The 19,664-nt window shown below is 46.6% G+C and overlaps 1 long non-coding RNA gene across 2 annotated transcripts in view; it reads right to left on the reverse strand.

The window, feature by feature from the left end:
• Positions 1 to 3,960: 3,960 nt before the first annotated feature.
• LOC109381218 (uncharacterized) overlaps positions 3,961 to 19,664 on the reverse strand; it is a 21,521-nt gene continuing 5,817 nt past the window's right edge. The window contains exons 2-5 of one of the 2 annotated variants that reach the window (XR_002123663.1): positions 8,941 to 9,093; positions 8,294 to 8,349; positions 7,687 to 7,763; positions 3,961 to 4,557 (exon numbers count right to left, since the gene is read on the reverse strand). This is a non-coding gene — a long non-coding RNA (uncharacterized LOC109381218). The remainder of the gene's footprint in view (positions 4,558 to 7,686; positions 7,764 to 8,293; positions 8,350 to 8,940; positions 9,094 to 19,664) is intronic. The other variant, XR_002123664.1, reaches the window with a different exon arrangement.

Genomic DNA, 19,664 nt, shown 5'->3' on the forward strand with positions numbered 1-19,664 from the left:
GTGCCCACCCAACGCTGGCACTCAGTCAGCGGCTGCGGAATTGAAACATCTAGGCAGTGAGGGTAGGAATATTTTCACCTGCAGACCCGGAGAACTTCCCCCAGAATTGGGAGGACAGAAACACCAACTATGGCTGCAGCCTCCCCTCTGACTAATTTTCATCCAACTCCCAGTATAAATAGCTTCCTTTCCCCATATCAGAAAACATCTGCTCCCACTAGCTGCCCAGTCCTGTACCAGCACTATAAATATCCTGGCGGGATCTAGCCTCCCTTGGCACAGGGGACCAGGAGAACTTGGAAAGAGTGAACAACAAGCGAGATGAGGGCAGTGGGAGTGGAGAAGCAGAAATTGCCCAATCTCCCCCTTCTTGCACCTCCAGGCACAGGCTGACATGCTTTCCACATGGGCTGGAAACCCCCACAGTATTCCTGGGAATTCGGCAGACACAGATAAACGTCAGCTACTCCTGGTCTGGTGGTTTTCAGCACACTGTCTGGTGCAAAGACTCTCACCCGCTGAGGCCGAGACGTAGCTTGGAACTCAATTTGATGCAAACCTCCCAATTCCAGCAGGATTCTTGCATGACGGGAAGTGACACGGCTTTGAAAGGAGTTGCTTTTCATGCACATTTAAAAAGGAATCATGTAATTCTATGCTCCTGGAAGCTACTTTTTATACTTAATAAACTGAAGACCTATATTCCACTTAGTACTGTGCTCTAGAACCTACACAGATTTCCAAGGAGGGAAAAAGGAGTTTAGTGTTTGGGAGAAAGGGACCTGGGAGATATTCAGGTTCCATCGGAAAACACCAACCACAGGCATCACACGCCATGTTTGTGAAACCGGGGTGTGGCACAGACGGGGTTTGTGGGTGCACCAAAGTGAACCCTCTTCTTTACTCCCCAGGGCCTGTTCAACAATATGGGGAGGGGGGGCCGATTTCTCCTTAGTCCTCCGGTGAAATCTCTGGCAGCTGTGTGACCTTCCAGCGCTATTGGATAAGAAGTCCTCTGGTCACTTCAAATCTACANATAGAAATTGACAAACCAATTCTAAAGTTAAATGGAAATGCAAAAAATATAGAATAGCCAAAACAACTTTGAAAATGAAGAGCAAAGGAGGTCTCACACTCTCTGATTTCAAGACTTAATAAAGCTGCAGTAATCAAGACATTGTGGTATTGGCGTAAAGACAGACAAATAGATCAATAGGACAGACTAGAGAGCCCAGAAATAGACCTACACAAATATGGACAACAGATTTTCAACAAAAGTTCAAAGGCAATTCAGTGGAAAAAGGACAGTCATTTCAACAAATGTTCTGGAATGACTGAATATCCATATGCAAAAAACAAAAAAACCCACCAAAACCCCAAACCAAAAAACCTTGATCCATAACTTGCATCATATAAAACTTAAAAAAAAATACTTTAGAAGGAAACACAGGAGAAAATCTTGTAACCTTGTGTTAGGCCAAAATTTCTTAGATATGGCACCAAAAGCAAAGTCCATAAAAAAACAAATTGATATAAATTGGACTTAATCCAAATGAAAAACTTCTGGTTTGTTTTTTTTAAAGACATTGTTAAGAGACAGAAGACAAGCCACAGAATGCCATAAAATAGTTACAAATCATGTATCTGATAAAGGAGTTGTAGTAAAAAAATATAAAGAACTCTGAAAACAACCCACTTAAAAATGGGGCAAATATTTGAACAAACAGGTGCTTATTTTGTTTAATAAGCTTATGTATTCCTTTTTGGATGGCCAATAAGCATATGAGAAAATGCTAAAATCATTAGTCATTAGGGAAATGCAAATTGAAACCACAATGAGGTGTCATTACACACCTNCTAGTGCCACAGTTACACCCAGAGGAGAGAAGGTTGGCAGCTGGAGGAGCCTGTGTGCACTAGGCTACCAGCAGCTTGGTTGGTCACCTCATGGTCGTCAATGGCTGTAGCAGCTCCAGGAATCATGCCCACCATCAGGGCAGCAAGGAAGGGATAAGGCATCAGCAGTCCTGTCTCTGTCTCTTATAGAAGAAAAGCAAAACCTCTTCCAGAGAGAGCTCCAGAAGGGATCCACGCATGTGTCCTTGGGTAGAACCAGGCCAGGCACAGTTGGCCTTTCCAGCATGAGTGGAGATGGGCAAGGCAGGAGCAGGTGGGAATGTCAATGTGTTAGTCACAAGGCCAGACAGTTAGTGCCGGTCTCACAGAGCAGCCCACCTCAACCAAGATGGTGGCTATGCTCAGGAAAACCTTTCCTGTCCTCCTCCTCCACCTTCTCCTCCTCTTAATTATCAAATAGTAATGGGCTCTTATGAATGATGCTGTGTAGATAAGACACTACATATAGGCAAAGTGGGTTCTGTTCTTGGGGGGCTCATCCTGATTTTTATGTAGTCCCCACACTACCAAACATATCAACGTTACACTTTTTACTCTTACTGTCAATGTTAATAAGTTGCGGTGGTATTTCAACCTTGGCTCAAGAAAATTCAGGTGTTATAAAGTGACCTGGATGTATTGGGATGGACTTGAAGGCATGAAAATGTGTATCAGACCATTAGGACTGAAGAAGGGGGTACTTTGCAACACCTGACAAAAATTGGAATAGCCTTAATATCTGTTTTTCATGTATGGAAAGTTTAGTTTGTAACTGGTTCTATGTAGACCTTTCTAGATAGAATCACTATATAGGCTGTAGGTAGTTGAATTTCTGGTCTAAAATTAGTTTTTCAGTTAGATTTCTGAAAGGAATCAAATGATTTCCTGAAAGTAGGCTGGTTATACTTTCAGGCTAGTTCAGTGCTTTTAGTGTAAGTTTGTTGCTTCAGTTCCCTAAATCTCATCCTTCAAAGGAACCAGACCCAGAGATGGTAGAGACACTTCAGTAGCAGGAAAAATCTGGTTGATACTGTGATGAGAGCCTTTTAAAAGCTATTGATAATGACAGTATTAGGTTTGGGAGGAGGCGTCCTCCCCACTTAAATCAGAACAAGCAAGCAGATACAAGAGTCTGAGAAAAAGGAGACTCGGATGGTAGCATCATATTTTTTATACAGCTGTTTGTAGGACATGGCTGAGGTCTGTGGGCGGGTGGGCTTGCTAACGCTGAGTTGGACGTGCTGATTTACCCTGTCTGGTTGAGAGCTGGCCAGATGACCGGTGTGTTCTCTGAAGCCAGGCCATTCCAGAAGGGAGGGGGATGGGAGGATGCTCTGAGCATGCCCAGTTCCTCTCCACCGCCCCATTGGGAAAGTGGCTCCTCCCCCTTGGGAGAGGAATGGATGAAAAGAAGAAGTGGTAAGGGGGACGGGGAGAGGCAAGGAGCGTTCCTCTAGGGAATTCCCTTCGCATGGCAACCTGAGGGGCTGGGAATGAGTGTCCGCCTCTTCCCCACATTTATAGATGTAAAACATTACAAACGTAAGCCAGCACATTATGCTCTTATCTGTGTTAGAACAAATGGCTGAGATTCTAGACTCTTCTATTCTTTTTATGGATCTCCTCCCACTGACTTATTGTCAGGTTCCCTCTATGCCTCAGTTTACTTATTACAACCAGAAGGATAATAATAACCTTCATATTAATAGTTGTTCTATTTAAGCCAAATATTGCTTTTATCTTATCATAGATTTTGTGATAATATTAGTGATTAATAAATGATATCATTCCATTAAAAAAACTCTGGCTTGTTAAACACATGGAAACATGGCTACATCCAGACGATGAAATATTATTTAGCACACAAATGAAATGAGCTGTCAAGCAAGCCATGCAAAGACATGGAGGAAACTTAAATGCATATGACTAAATGAAAGAAGCCCATCTGAAAAGGCTACATACTGTATGATTTCAACTGTATGACATTCTAGAAAAGGCAAAACTGTGGAGATGGTAAAAAGACCTGTGGTTACCAGAGGCATGGGGGGTGGGGAAGGGATGAAAAGGGAGAGGATTTTTAGGGAGTGAAACTACTTTTTGTCTGATACTTGCAGTGGTAGATACATGTCATTATACATTTGCCCAAATCCATAGAATGTCCAACACCATGAGTGAACCCTAATGTGACATATGGACTTTGGTTGATGTGACGTGTCAATACAGGTTCATCATCTGTAACAAATGTACGATCTGGTGGGGGATGCTCATAGTGGGGGAGGCTGTGCCTGTGGGGGTACAGAGGGTACATGGGAAATCTCTGTGCTTTCCACTCAGTTTTGCTCTGAACCTAAAACTGCTCTAAAAAATAAAGTCTAGCAAAAAAAAAAAAGTATGAAAATGGTTATTAGAGAGGCCCAGGTATATTTATCCTCAGAAGTCTAGCCCGTTTCATTCCCAAAGTCCGCCTACAAATTCTTCCTCTGTATTTGAAATGAATGTGGTGTCAGGCGAAGGGAGAACAGCATCAATAATCTTCCAGTGAAGACATTTGCTCGGGCAGCGCCAACGTCTCCTGCTCCATCTCTGTCCAGGCCACCGTGGGGTTCCCTGTGCTCGCCCTGCACGCAGAGAACATTGCCAGGTCAGCAGTATACACTGTCCCTGAAACACAAGGAGTATTATTTAGTCTAGAAACTCTCAAAGGAAATATCCGCTTGCACGTGAAAAATCTCTGGAATTTCTCTGTTCCTCTCTGTCCAATGTCCCCGTAACTGTAAAGCTGCCTTGAGAAGCTTCTATACACAAGTGTGGCCTTGTTCCGGGCTGGCTACCTCAGACTCTGCTCCTGTACATGGCTGTCCCTGCCACTGTCATTCCGAGCTGCTCCTGTCCCTCTGATGCTGGCTGTGCCGGGAGGAAGAAGAGGAGGAGGGAGGGGAGAAAGACCCTTGGAAGATCAGAAGTGAACAGTTTTACTCCATTGGGGAAACATAGGAACCCCCCAGTCCTTGACTATCTGAGCCTCCCCGCTTCTCACTCCATAATAAGGGAGATTTTGAGTCTAGCTGATAATAAAAACCATGAGCTGAGTTCCTAACACAAGTCTCGTTCTCCATCTCTTCCTTAGATTGCTTTTGCTGCATATCCCTCCAACCCTTCCATTTCCAGCCTTTCTCATCCCCTTTCTAAATTCTCTTTCTTCCTCTCTTGAGGCCCTGCACCCCACCCCCCACTCCCCCACCCCGACCCCTGCCATTGTCCCTTCCCAGAGGCAAGTGATGTTGACAGACCTGGAGCTTATTTAGATTAGGCATCCTGGGACCCCAGGGAGGTCCCAGGGCCTTACCAGAACAGGCTGTGAAGGCATCAACTATTGAGTGTCTGCCTTCTCCTTCTCTTTAACCTAAAGACGGGGAAACACTTTCTTCCCCATCTCCTGGGCCCTCTCTACCCCTCACCCCCCAGCACTGTTCCTAGGGCTGTCTTGTCTCCATCTGAACCCAGTTTCAGCAGCAAAGGTAAAAAGTCCACAACTTCCCAGCTCCTTTTATAAATAAATAGCTTTCTTTCCATGCCAGCAGGTTGAGTGGAACCAGACTAACGCGGAAAAGGGGCCGTGGAAAGAGGGTACCCTTTGGAAAACAAGAAATATTCAAGCACCAGGTGTGAACGTTTTAAATAGAAACCTGCTTATATTGCACTTGGAATAACAACAGCCGGCACTTGGAGGTCCCGGGTCTTTTCAGAAGACTAACATTTAACTTCCAGACAGTTCCGGGACAGTCTTAACATCACATGAACCCACTGTAGCAAATGCTACAGCTCGGCGGCCCCTTCTGTCCGTGCATCTCAAATTCTGAGTTTAGGAGTTTATTTTCTGAGTTAGATGCTAAGCCTCTCGCATTCCAACGCACACACAATGACTCTGTTTTTCAAAATGCACTCATACATGGGAATTTTATGACATCAAACCCTTAAAAATGTGGAAACTTCGGTTTCAAAATACTTAATGGGGGAAAATAATAAACCTCTTGATTCGCAATTTCTGTGCTTATGGTTCATTTCTGAAACGGTGACTGGCACATGCTGACGAGACTGGGCTTCGGAGGCATAATCAAGTATTCATATATGCCCAGGCTTGGCGCGGCAGCCTGCGCTCTGATCTGAAAATATTTTCCCTTCAGACAGGAACAGAGAGGTTACTTTTGGGTCACTCCCAGCCTCACAAAAGGCTTTTCAAATGAGATGAAAGAAAAGAAGTTCTGATTTGTTGGGAGAAACCAGTAAAATTTCAAATTATAAAGATGTAAGCTTTGGGGGACAGCCTATCTGTGGGGTGGGAGGTTGGGGAGCACCCACAGCAGGCTGAGAAATACAGGGTTCCAGTTGGGGGGAGAAGGCGATGGAGGCCCCTGCTTCCTCCAGGTGTCCCTTACGCAGACTTTCCAGTCAGGCTGTTGGCGGCAGGCGGCCGTCCCCTTTCCCGTGGCTTGGGCATCAGCTTTCCAGCTCCCTCCGGAAAGCCTGGGTAATGGCCGTCTGCCTGCCTGCAGCTGCCTCGCCCACAGCTCCACCAGTTAAACAGCTCTGTTCACAACCAGGGGAGAGTGACACCATTTCAGATGCATGTCCTCCTTGGAGCTCATAAAATGCCAGGACCATTTGGCTCTGGCGGAGCGAACACCTGCGTTCCGAAATCAGAGAAGGCTCTGTCTTTCCTCTAGAGTAACCCCACTTTCCGACGTCTGGTGGGAAAGCAGAATATACAGAATCAAAGGGGCAGCGAGGTGGAGGGACAGAGGCAAAGTATTTGCCCAACTCTTCAAATCTCTCCGAGGAATCAATAGACACACAGTTCCCTTCAGCTTAAAGAATTTAGCTCCTTAGAGTGCATTCCTCAATCACTGGAGAAACATTGGAAAAAACAGCCGTCGCCTAGACCTGTGACTGGCGTGCAGCGGCCACTCAGTAAACCCTGGAGTGGCTGCGCTGAGCACTGTTCCAGGCACGGGCTGTGGCAGTGGACACAAGAGTCAAAATGCCCTGCCCATGGAGCTGGTGTGACAATGGAGGAAGCCGGGAAGGAAGAAGACAAGTCATGTGTGCTTTCTTAGATGGGGATATAAACTCGGGAGAAATCACATGGGGAAGGTGGACATGCATGGAAGGGTCCAGGCAAGAGGGTGGTGGGGAAGTCTCACTGATTATCGGGCATGTGGGTTAAGGCACAAAGGAAGGGAGAGGGGGAGCTGTGTGGACGCCCGGAAAGAGTGTTGCAGACGGAGGGAAAAGCATGTGCCAAGGCCCTGAGGTGGGTGAGCGTCTGGTGCATTCCAGGCGGCCAGCGCGGCTGCCGCTGAGTGGGCAGAGAGCACAGGTGATGAGGCCAGAGACGGTGAAGGAATGAACTTTGTTTAGGGTCCCATCTTTAAAAACTTCCAGAAGCATATTCAAAGGAAAAGATCATTCAGGTTATAAGATGATGCGACGGTGACAAAGTTGGATAAAACAGGCTACAGAATAGACAAGTAGCTGTGTTGGGGCAACAGGAACAGGGAGACGACTTAGCATCGTGGGTCTGAGACAGGTGTGCCCTTGAGTAAAGCATGTGAGAGAAGTGGCCTGAACTGCACTGGAGCAGGCTTTTTGGACCCTACGGGGATGCTGACCCTCTAGCGGAGAGAGATGCTCTGAAATCTCCTGTGGCAGCTGGACCGACACTTTAGATGAGAGACGGTGGAGTCTTTACCCTAAAACGACCTCTGATCAGATAAAAAGAAGAGAGCTCACCCTGTACACTTGGGACTGTGTCTCCTCCATGTTGTTTTATTCTTGCGTCTGTGTCAGCAGCCATTGGTCTTATAGTTCTGTTAGGAGATGAGAACGGGACGCTTGTCAACACTGAGAAAGACGAAGCCTCATTATTGAATCTGTCTTTGTATCCAGTTCTAAAACCATCTCCTCCCCCCGATTTTGTTAGGCAAAACGGCTTGAGCATATGAGGCCCACAATTATTTTGGGATCCAAACCAAATTGCCATCTCTAAGCTTCCTACGACGCTATTGTGCTGAGATGAAGAAATTGCCACCAGAGCAGATTGAGAGCTGGCTCTGACTTCGGACTTCACCCACACTCTGTCGCTGTCCCACTCTCACAGCTCAGGAGGCAGGTGAACAGGTCAATGACATCCAAGCCCCTTGCTGCTGTCACTGCGGGGGGCATCACCGTTCCTTTCTGCCCTCAGCAGTTTTCCCAGTAACCTCCATGAACTTAGAGAACATCACTTCATAAATATGTTCTTAAAATGAGCGCTTTGAGCCCTGTGAGCTTTTGTTTTTGTTTTTACCAGTGTGGAGAGTTGGCCCAGAGGACACGCCGGCCTGTGGGACATAGTTACCTTTGGAGGTGGCTTCCAAGGCACTCTGAGTCACTCACCATGCAAGTGCACCCATCCTAGAAAAAATAATTTATTATTTTTTTTAAACCTACCCTGTTTCCTGGCAGTTCTAATGCTCCTACAGGGAGAGATGTCGCAATACAAGGGGGCAAGTAGAGGAGCGAATGCTGTGCTGTGGGAAACTTGAACAGGATCTCGTCATGCCCAGGCTGCAGCCCGGGCTCCGTCTGCGTCTACAGGAAAGCATTAGCAGAGCCGTGAGAAGGGCCAGGCCCAGACAATGCCAGAGAGAGTGGCTAACCTGGGCGGACTGGGAGAAGGGCACCTTGAAACCCTGACAACTCTGGTCGGGTTCTGGTGGGAACGCTGTCTGCTGACCAGCAGCTCTCTCTTTGCTAAACCCCAGCTGTGCTGGGAACTGACCTCATTCATGAAGTAAACATTGAATCAGATACCAGCAGGCCTAACCCTGGTGGAGTGGAAATAACATGGACGTTTCCATAATTATGAAGCTGCCAATTGGATTTGGCAAGAGAAACTCTAAATATGTCGAACGGAATGAGTTCATTACCTTTGCTTGCCAACTTCATCAGAAGCCAATTGCCTTGTTGCGGTTGAAATTATTTGTATTAAAATGCTTTACTTACATTTTAGTTTTTATATTCCAAATAATGTACTGGAAAGCAGTGTAGTCTAGCAACTGGAAGATAATATTGGGAAGCCGTCGATTGGCACTCAGTCCTGGCCCAGTCTGGAGCACTGCGCGTGTGCCAGCAGTTACCGCACTTGGCCTGGGAATCCTGTTATTGGAAGACAGGGGTTTGGAGAGCAGGGTCTGTCCCATGATCCGGGCTTGGTTGTGATCTTGGGTCTCGGTGTTTGCGTCCTACCTCGTGGGTACACTCACTCACTGTCGGTTCACACAGTCCTCTGGGGTCACTCAGAGGCTGTGCACCCAGGTTACATACAGGTTGTGTGTGCCCTTTCCTTCCCTTCCCTTCCCGCCCCCTCACTTCTCCTTCCTTTTCGTTTGGGAGGTGAAAGAATTGGTTTGTTACCCCATAATCGTTGAGACCACTGTTCGCAATGCAGTTTCACAATTTGGGGAGACGTAATTTCCAATAGCTGTGCCTTTCTTATCCTCTTTTACTTGTAAGGCAGCAGGGTCTGATGCATGGAGCCAGAGTCCCCAAGTTCCAATCCCAGCTCTCCCCCTTACAAGATGGGTGACCTGGGGCAGGTTATGTAAACTCTCTTCTGTGCCTCGGTCTCATCATCTGTGAAAAATGGAGTGAAAGCACCACTTACCCCACCGGAGCATTCGCTGTGAGCAGTCCAGGCTTAGGTAATTCACGGAAGCCCTTAGAGAAGGGCCGGCACGTAGAAGAGCTAAATATTAGCCTTATGACCATTGTTAATGTCTTTATTAGTCTGAATGAGTAAGAACAGACAATATGGAATGGCCACAAACTGTACATAATTTGGTGATACATTTACAAGGTGTAAATCAACACCTACCTTCCAGGCACGGCAACGGGAAGCCCGGTGACCGGAATTATGACTGATGCACTATGTCACTCAACTGCATCAGTTACCTAATGTCTCTTTTAGTTTCTTTACCTGTTACACAGGGTTAATGTTTACTATTCCTTCCTTAGAATAGTCTTGTCTGATTTTTGATAGTGAAATAAAGAAAGGTACCATAATGTGTCATCATTTCATCTGAAGACAGTTCCGTTGATGCTTCTTTTCTTCATTCTGCCTAGAGCTGAATAACCAGAGGTTTTTCTCACAGACCCTTGGGGGCTGTTTCTTCAGCTAATAACAAGAGCAGTTGGCATTTGTCAGTCTCACAAAGACCCCCTTTCCCTTTAAACTCAGCCATTGGCCCTGTTTTCTTTCAGTGCCGTCACCGCTATGCATTAACCCTCCTCTGGGAACCCTGCGCCCTCTGTCCATGCTGGGAGGAGACATGATCAGCGAGTTGCTCTTTCGTGCTATGAAAGAAAACTGAACCAGAGGGACAGAACTGACAAGCCTCAGTGGGAGCACTAATCACTCCCGATGTCTCCGGGTACTTTGAGGAATCGTGGAGAAGCGAGACAAATGTCCTAAATTAAAAAAAAAAATGAATTGGAGAAACTGAATGCCAGTGAGTTCAGTTTTGATCATGGGCAAAATTTTAGAGCAGCTAATCGAAGGAATGGTTTGACCAGCATTTAGAAAGGGTGATGCTAAGAGCCAATATTGATTATCGAAGGAATGTCTTTCACTAGATTAGTACTCTCTCTTTTTTTTTTTTTTTTTTTTTTTTTTTTAGCTGAGCCATCCTGCTACCTGTTGGCAGCTCAGCGGCTGCTCAGCTCGGGCTGGACTCGAACCGCTGTTGCTCAGAACTCAAACTCTTGAGCGAGCTCTTAACCAACTGAGCCACTCAGCCGGCCCAGATTAGTACTTTCTTTGCCATAGTGGGATGACTTTTGACATGAGTTTGATGGTTTCTCTTGAAATCCATATCGACAAAATAGTGACAAGAAGGTGGCTAGGGCTCGAAGGGATGTTAGATAATCATGGGGCACATGTTTATTTAAGGTGATACCTCTTGCTCAAGGCCACACAGCTAATTAGTGTCAAAGCTGGAATCTGTACCTGGTCCTGTGTCCCAGCTGAAGGCTCCACCCACCTCATATTGAGGTGGAATCTTAACAGCAGATGGGACAGTGTCATTCCAAGGCATTCTCTAATGGGATGCCAAACAGTTCTGTCCTTGGCCCTAAACTTTCTAACGTTCTATCAACAACTTGGATAAAGCCAAAGATAACTGCTTATCAACTGTGCAAATAACACAAGACTGTGAGGGAAGGCCAAAATGTTGGAATTACAGAATCAGGATCCAAATTATCTCAACAGGAAAGAATGACTGGTGGACTCCAACAAGATAAAATTTAACTGGAATACATGTAAGGTCCTGCATGTAGCTCCAAAACTTGATTGCAAAAGTATAGGATGTGGTTGAAAAACATGTCCAACCTCACCCGTAATCAAAGAAATGCAAAATGAAAGCAACCTTGATATAATCAGTTTCCCCTATCAGATTGGCGATGATTAAAAGAATGAACATTTCCCAAGTTTGGTGGCTCGGGTGTGGGGAAAGAGGCTCGCTTGTAAACCACTTGCAGGCATACAAACAAAATCTCCCTTTCTGGAGGGTAATCTGGGAATATAGAGCAAAAGCTATAAAGTGTACCATTTGTCCCAGCAGTTTCATTTAGAGAAATGGATCCAAAGACAGGTGCGCAAAGGTTTGTGTACAAGGATATGCACAAGAGCGCTGTTAAAAAAGGAATACTTTTGGAGTGGGGTGTTCAGTTTGGGACTAGAAGGCTTGGCGGCCTCAGAAGGGTACCATACAGCTGTGGTCAAATACCTGGTGCTATAAAGAAGAGGGATCAGGGTCTGCATAGCTCCTGAAGGCCAGACCAGGACTTAGAAGAGATAGACATGGCCTGGTATTATAAAGCAGATTCCAGCAATTAATTCTGTCCCAAATTAGGATGGGCTGCCTTGTACATTCCCAATCACTGTCAAAGAAGATAGTCATGTTCTTTAGCCACTGGGATGAAATGTGCTTCTGGGTTCCTTCCAATGAAAAGAAGCAATGAGTCTTTGCTGCATTGAATCATCAAAGGGTAGAGTCGCCACTCAAGTTCAAGGTGGGTAGGAGGTCATACCAGGTTCCACTTCCTGACACTGAATGCTGGGAATGAAACGAGGAAACACGCCTGTCCAACACCACTCTTACTGAGAGCCTGTGGGACATGACTACCCCACTTCACCCCAAATCTTTTAGGAGTACCTGCTGTGTATCAGTTCCCCAAAGGTAAACCTAAGGGAAGCTTTTAGCTGAACCCGAAGAAAAGAAATACAGACAAGTGCTCCTTCTCACCAAATCATTTCCACTGTGTTTTGGCTCCCAGCAGACAGACATATGGGGTAAGTGTTCAACGGCTCTATTCCTCTTCTCTTTTGCATTAATTTCATCTAAAGCTTTTAGTTTTAATCATAAATCACATCTGTCTAAACTGTATTATATCCTGCACCCCCAAATACAGAGATTCAGTACTTTTGAATGTTTATCTTTAGTGTGTTCTTACATTTGCTTATCACTTCAACTTATTAAGTCCCTTCCTGGCCTCTTTTTCATCCAGTCTTCCCATCAACTGTATCAGGTGGGCATTATTAAAAACGCTCATAGTTAACCCTTTCCTGAGCCCGAACTGTAAGATACCATGTATTCTCTCAGGTAGTTTTCACCATCACACAGCTCTGGAGCTGGGGGCAGCCTTCTTCCAACCCACTGATAGTCAGTGTAACCTTTTCTGAACACATTGAGGACGGGGCATTTAAATTGTTTAAATGCATGTTCCTGGGTTTAAACCATTGAAAACAACTTTTATACTGTGTTTCTTTAAAAATTTATAACAAATTCACTATTTTTGTGAACTGAAAATTTCAGGGAATACTCACCAAAGACCCCAGTAGTGCTTGAGGGTGTGATGCCTTTGGAAACATTCCCCCTTAATGTATAGATGCAAATCTGTGTCACCGGTCCCCAATGTGGACAAGTCTTATCACATCACCAACAACAGACCTAGGTGATCTCCAAGGCCCTGCGTGGGCTGCTTACCCCAACCCCCAGGGTATCTCCTACCAAGACCCCTCACTCTGTGCTCAGGCCACATGAGCCTGTCATTTTTTCCAACTTGTCACGCTCCTTCCGGTCATAGGATTTCTACACATATTCTTCCCTCTTCCTGGAAGGTTCCCCTTGTCCCATTTCGCCTTCCTATGCATCCTTTGGATCTTAATGCTGTGAGTTGAATTGTGCTCCCCTCTCCCCGCTCTCCAATCCATGTGTTGAAGTTCTAAGCTCCAGGACCTCAGAATGTGACTGTATTTGGAGATAGGGCCTTTAACAAGATAATTATGTTAAAATGAGGCCATTAGGATGGGCTGTTATTCAATCTGACTGATGTCCTTACAAGAAGAGATTAGTACACCTGGGGAGACATCAGAGGTGCACGTGCACAGAGGGAAGACCATGTGAGGACATGGTGAGAAGGCAGCCATTTGCAAGCCAAAGAGAGAGGCCTCAGGAGAAACCAAACTTGCTGACACCTTGATCTTGGACTTCTTTTCTCCAAGACTGTGAGAAAATAAATTTCTGTTGTTCAAGCCACCTAGCCTGTGGTATTTTTTTATAGCAGCTCTTGCTGACTAATACAATTAAGAAGCCACTTTCTCAGGGGAGCGCTTTTCCACCCCTACACCCCCTTCAGCTCTAATTGCTTTTCCTCCATCACACTTATCACAATTTGTGAATAATAGTTTATTTCGATGACTACATGGCTGTTGTCTGTAATCCTTCCTCAGGATATAGGCTCCAGGGGAGTGAGGAAACGTGTGTTTTTAAGTTCTCCATTATGTCTTCAGCAATTCGCACAGGGTTTGCTGGTCACACAAGGAGGTGTTCTATATTACTGAATGTAAGGCAGAAGTATTATTTCCCTGACGTTAAAAATAAGGAAATTGAGGCTCAGGAAGGTTACACTTCCTAAAGGTCACAAAACAGCTAAATGACAAAAGGCGACTGGAACCCAAGCCCCTCAAGCTCTGGCATTTAACTACCACTTAACCCTCCAATTTCAAAATATGTCCATTCACTCAACAGATACTGATCACCCATCACGTGCCAGCTTCTATCTAGGAATTGGGGATGCAGCAAGGACAAAAGAGACAAAATTTCTGCCTTCATATAGACAGGGACGGCAAATCAAAAAAATAATAAATTATGTTGTATAATAGAAGGTGACAAATGTAATGAAGCTCGATGGGAACATGGAATTGGGGGTAGGGAGGTCAGATTTGTAACTGAAAGCCAGGAGTTTAGAGAAGGACTTTTTGACTAAGGAATAGTTGAGCCAAACCTTGAAGGAGGCGAGGGAGGGAGCCCTGGGGACACTTGAGGGCAAGTTCCTTGCAGAGGTAAAAAGCAAGTTCAGTGTCCCACAGGCAGAAGTAAACCTGGCAAATGACCTGTGTGGCTGGAATAAAGGGAGGCAAAATTAGGAGAGAGCCTCAGCGAGGTTCAGGAGCCCGGCGGCCCGGGACATTTCTGGCCACGATCAAACTTTGACTTGTACCCTGGGAGGGGAGTGTGGACGGTTTTGTTCGGAGGAGCAATACATTTAAGCCTTACTGGGTACTCCCGCCCTTCGCGGAATCCTATCTAGAGCGGTTTGAATTTTTACTTTCCTTGGACCAGAGGCACTTTTTACTATTTTAGGTCAAGAAGCCCCTCAAACTGAATTTTGGGCTCTGACTCTATTTTTAGGGGTTCCTGGGAGAGGTCTGTCAGGGCTGTACACGGGCGTCCAGGTTGCCAGGGGAACCTGTGCGGAGAGCGCCCCACAGGGACTCCCGCGCATTTCCTAAACGTCTCTAACATCAGCTGATCAGTTCTCCTCCAATCCCGTCTCGGGGGCGGGGCTCGACACGCCGTCTCCACAGCAACGCCTGTGCCAGTCGGAGCGTAGGGCTTCGGCACCGCCTGAGGCGCGCTAGGATGATGTGACGCCTCCCGCGGCGCTTGCGTGACGTCAGCTTCGGCTCCGAAGAGAGCTCTGTATAGAGGACTCCGCAGGTCCGCAGGTATGAAAACACTGCGCTTGTGTCATCTCAGGTTGGAGCATGTGTTGCTCTTAAATACCAAGTTGTGAGCCAGCACAATTGAGGTCTTCTGTTCTCGCTGTCGCGCCGTTAATCTTAGCCAAAGAAATTGTTTGAGATGCTACAGTTCCATCTGGTTTTCTCGGTGCTTTCTTGAGGACAGATGTCCGAGAATCAGACAGTTCATTCAATTTGTCTCGCCTGTCTCTTACCTCTCCCGGCACTTTCCATGTTTCATCCATAATGCCACCTACCAGTCTGAAAATGGCCAGTTGAATTCCCGAATTGCTGCTGTTGCCAGCAAGCTCCCTCTCTCAGACCATCTCCTTCCTAAACCGATGTTTGTAAGATCAGCAAGCAAACTTCTTAGCGCTAGCTGTAAAGTAAAGGTAACCAGATTCTGACTGAAGGCCTGAGTTCTCTAAGTACTTTTAAGGATTTGTGACTTCTGTTGACTGCTGATGGCTCTTCCTACCTGCTTTCAGATTTTTAGCCAGGATCCAAACAGTCTACCTGGCTAAGTAAATGACCTCCAGGTAAATGAATTGTGACTATTCTGACACTTTTGAAGCATCCACCGGTGCAGGGCACTGTTCTGAGCCCTGGGGAATATAGTGAAGATGACAGTTCCTGCCATCGTTGATAGCTCATTTCCTTGATTAATTCAAGAGACATTTGTGGAACACCAACTGTGTGCCAGTCAGCTTTAGATTATCACTGTTCATTGAAGGAATGAAGTGTGATGTAGGATCTAAATAGCATGCGGCTAGGAGTCAGATTTGGTTTTGAACCTTGGCCCTGCCCTTTACTTGCTGAGTGATCTTGGGTGAGTTATGAACCCTCTCCGCTCCCCAATTTCATGCTTTGTGAAAATGGTGTAATAGCTCCTACTTCCTAAAAGTGACTGATGTGAGAGTTAAGCCTCAGGCGGTGGTTTGGGGAGCCTTTTCTTTCCACTTCCTTACATGTCTTCCCTTCTCAGTTCCTATCTTTCTCAGGCCTCACATAGAGAACAAACACCACTAGTGGGAAAACAGCCCCCTGACCAGCACACAGCCTCAGGGGCCATCCACAGATTCTCCTTAAATTGTTTTAAAAACAGCTTTCATCTAGACGCTGCTTTCTGTGCGTCTGTATGCCGAGGCCAAGTTATATTTAAGCAGAGCCCTCCCACCTCACCCCCAGACAAGCTCTCTAAAACCACGTCAATCCAAAAGGAGAAAGCAAATCCCTTTATTCAAGTGCGTGGCGACTTCAAGCCAAACATGTGCCGAATGTTGGAGGGTGGCCTGTAAGATTGGGTCAAATCCTGGGTCACTGAGGACGAACGAGGCACTGGAAGGGTTGGGGGGGACGGGTGTCTGGCTCCTCTGTCACCACAAGGCCTGTGGTTTCCAACCCTGTCTGTATCCACGTCGCACTAAACAACAGCAGGAGAGAAAAGAGACGTGCACACAGGCGGACACGCACACACACCCAGACTTGCACAGCCATCAGAGGAAGTAGAGCACCAGATGTTCTGGGTTTCCTGTTCGATGCTTCCACAGCTGGTCGAGTCTGTGGTTGTGGTTTGTCTGTCTCGGGCTCATGTGAGAGACAAAAGCTGGGCTGACGGGAAACCTCCCCTCTCAGCCCCCCTTCCTCAGCTCTAACTGATCAGCCACACGGAAACCTGGCAGGTCAGACATTTCCTGAAACACCCAGAGCTTGGATTCTCCCGGGAGGAGGCTGAATCCCCCAGTCCCTGAGAAGCAGCCCCTGGGCTGATGGCCCTCACAGAGCCCGGGGACGATGGAAATCTCTCCAAATAGACTATTAACATAGACCTGCATCCCTGCAGCCGAGGCCAGGTTGCCACAGCCACCCATCCAGTGCCAGGTAGACAGCAACCTCTCAAAAGCACTCAACACATGAAAGAATGGATGAGGAACAGGGAGCTTCACCTTTGGGGGGTTGAATCAAAAAGCCCTGGCTGGCCAGCACACCTTATAAGTGCCTCTGGATTCAAACAGACAAGGGTTTGAAGTGGCACCATGCTGCTCCTTTGCTGCAAGTCATTTGACTTCTCTGGGACCAGTTTTCTCATCTGTAAAATGGAGACAATGATATCTATTTCACAGCGAGGGCCCAACGAGACACATAGATTTGCTTGATATGGAGTCTTGCCCAAAGTGACTGTTCAGTAAATGCTGGTTCCCTCTTCTCCTTGCAACACTGAGATGGTGTTGTTTTTTTTAAGGAGATGCATTAAAAAAGCAAACAAGATAAAACAAGAACCAAATCATTGATCCCAGGACAACTGTCCGGTGGGTTAGTGGAGCAAGAGAGCTGGCATTCTGTGTCGGAGCCCATTGGGGGAGGATACTGGGAGAAGGGGCTGGGGCCACCCCAGGGTCTCTAGGCTCTGGGAGATAGCACCCAGGGTCTTCCTATGGGTGTGGAGTAGGGTTAGGGTCTTGGGGTTGGAGGGAAGAACAGGCAGAGTGCTCCTTCACCCCTTAGTTCAGTAGTCGTATAAATAATTATGACTACCGTTCAGTTTGCATTTGGCCCTGGGCTACAGGGACCCCTGCCGTGAGCTCCAGCCTCCCACAAGCTCCACTGCTGCCCTCTTCCAGCTGCATCCCTCCCTATGAGATGAGGCACCCAGAGCTAAGTATAGCCATTAAGATCATCGTCTCTGAAGTCTCACCAACTAGGTTCATATGTTGGTTGTGACACCTTGGAGCTGTGCAGCCTTGGGCAAGTTACTTCACCTCTCTGTGCCGCTGTTTCCTCATTTATAAAGTGGGTAAAATCATAACTACGTCATAGGGCAGTTGTGATGATTAAATGAGGTAAGATATATAAAGTACTTAGAATAGCTGCTGGCATGCGGTAAGGGATCGATAAATGTTAACTATTATATGCACAAATGCATTTGATTCTTATAACAACCTAACTACAGGTAGGTTCTGTATTAGTTCCATATCACAGATGACAAAACTGATGTTCAGAGAGATGAAGTAACTTTTGCAAGTTCCCACAGGTAGTAAGTAGTACGGTTGACACTTTTCTCTAGTTCTTTCTGACTCATTCTTGTGTGTGAGGCTTTAACCACCTCCCCCAGCTGCATTTTATTTCTTCTTCTGGGAGTTCTACCTCTCCCCATCACCCCCCCACACACATACACTCACACATACACACACAGTCCATGATGCTCTCCTGCAAGCCAAGACCTCATCCCCTGCAGCCTCCAGTTGGATTTGCACTTTCAGATCAAGGTCTTAACTTGACTAACTTACTTTGCAGAGTGACTTCTTACAAGCGATTGTTTTTAGCTGGGAATAACTTAATTCATGAGAAGGTTGCAGGTGTTTCCAGGACTATTTGTATTTTAATCCAAAGGAATGGCTCTTTGGGGAGAATCTGACACAGAGCAGTCTAGCTGGGGACACGTATTGTTGTTTTAGTTGGGGAGGTGGTCCTTGGCTGCAGCCCTCCAATCCCACCGCCCTGGTGGTGGCTTTGTCTGATAGAAGAGGTGGCATGGTGTGGTGCAAAGATTCTCAAACTTGGAAAGCATAGCTGTTGCCCGAGGAGCTTTAAAATGCAGATTTCCGGGCCCCATCTTAGAGTCTGTGAAGTACATTTTGAGAAATACTTGTATATGCCAAGAGACACAAGACCGAGGTTCCCATTCTTTAGTTAGCTGTGTGACCTCGGCAGGACATTAAATCCTCCTGAGCTTCAGTGCTCTCATCTTTAAAATAAGAATGAAGCCAACCTCACTCGCCTCATGGGGGATCACCAGTGGAAGTGCTTCACGCCCTGTTCAATGCCTTGGCATGTGAGAGAGGACCATCTTTATGTAGCGTTCAACCAAGTGCTGTAGAGACATTCAAAGGAAGGCATAGACCCAGGCCCAAGCCTCAGAAAAGTTCCTGAAACCTTTGGTGAGATGGGAACCGTGGGGCCCCTGAATGTTAGCTCATAAGCACTCCTTGGGGTGAAAGCTGTTGGGCAGAGGGGGAGGGGGTGCTGTTCGCCACCACCTGCTTGCTGATCTCTCTCAGCGAACAACATGGTAAAGTAGACCAGAGTGTTCTAGGAGTTTCCATCAGTCAGGGCATGCCAGGTAATGCTGCAGTCACAATCAACCCTGGGTCTCAGTGGCTGAACACTAGGAAAATGTATTTCTTGCTCGTGCTATATGTGCCAGAGGGTTGGCAGGCAGTGCTACTCCACAGAGTCACTCAGGGACCCAGGCGGACAGAAGCTCCATCTTGTAGCCGCACCATCTGGAACCCCTGCGTAGTCACCGTGGCCGGGAGAGAGGGACTAGAGACCGGGCTTTTTACTGCCTCTGCCTGGCAATACACGCATCACTTCTGCTCAATTTCACTGGGCAAATCTGGTCATATGGCACAGCTGGGAAATGTAGGGGAGCAAATGGCATATTTGCTGGGCTTATTGTTTCTGCCACAGGGTATTTCCAAGAGTAGGGAGATCTGACAACTCTTGGTTCAGGTTTCCAGCTTGGGCATCAAGACTGAAGTCTCTTAGAGAGAAGAGGAAGGGACATTTCTCTGTTGAGTGGCTCCTGCACCCTACAATCCGAGGAGCTCAGCTTTCATGTCTGGTGCAGTGGAGTTTTATTTGT

Source organism: Hipposideros armiger, unplaced genomic scaffold (assembly GCF_001890085.2).
Source record: "Hipposideros armiger isolate ML-2016 unplaced genomic scaffold, ASM189008v1 scaffold_46, whole genome shotgun sequence".
NCBI classification, from domain to species: Eukaryota; Metazoa; Chordata; class Mammalia; order Chiroptera; family Hipposideridae; genus Hipposideros; species Hipposideros armiger.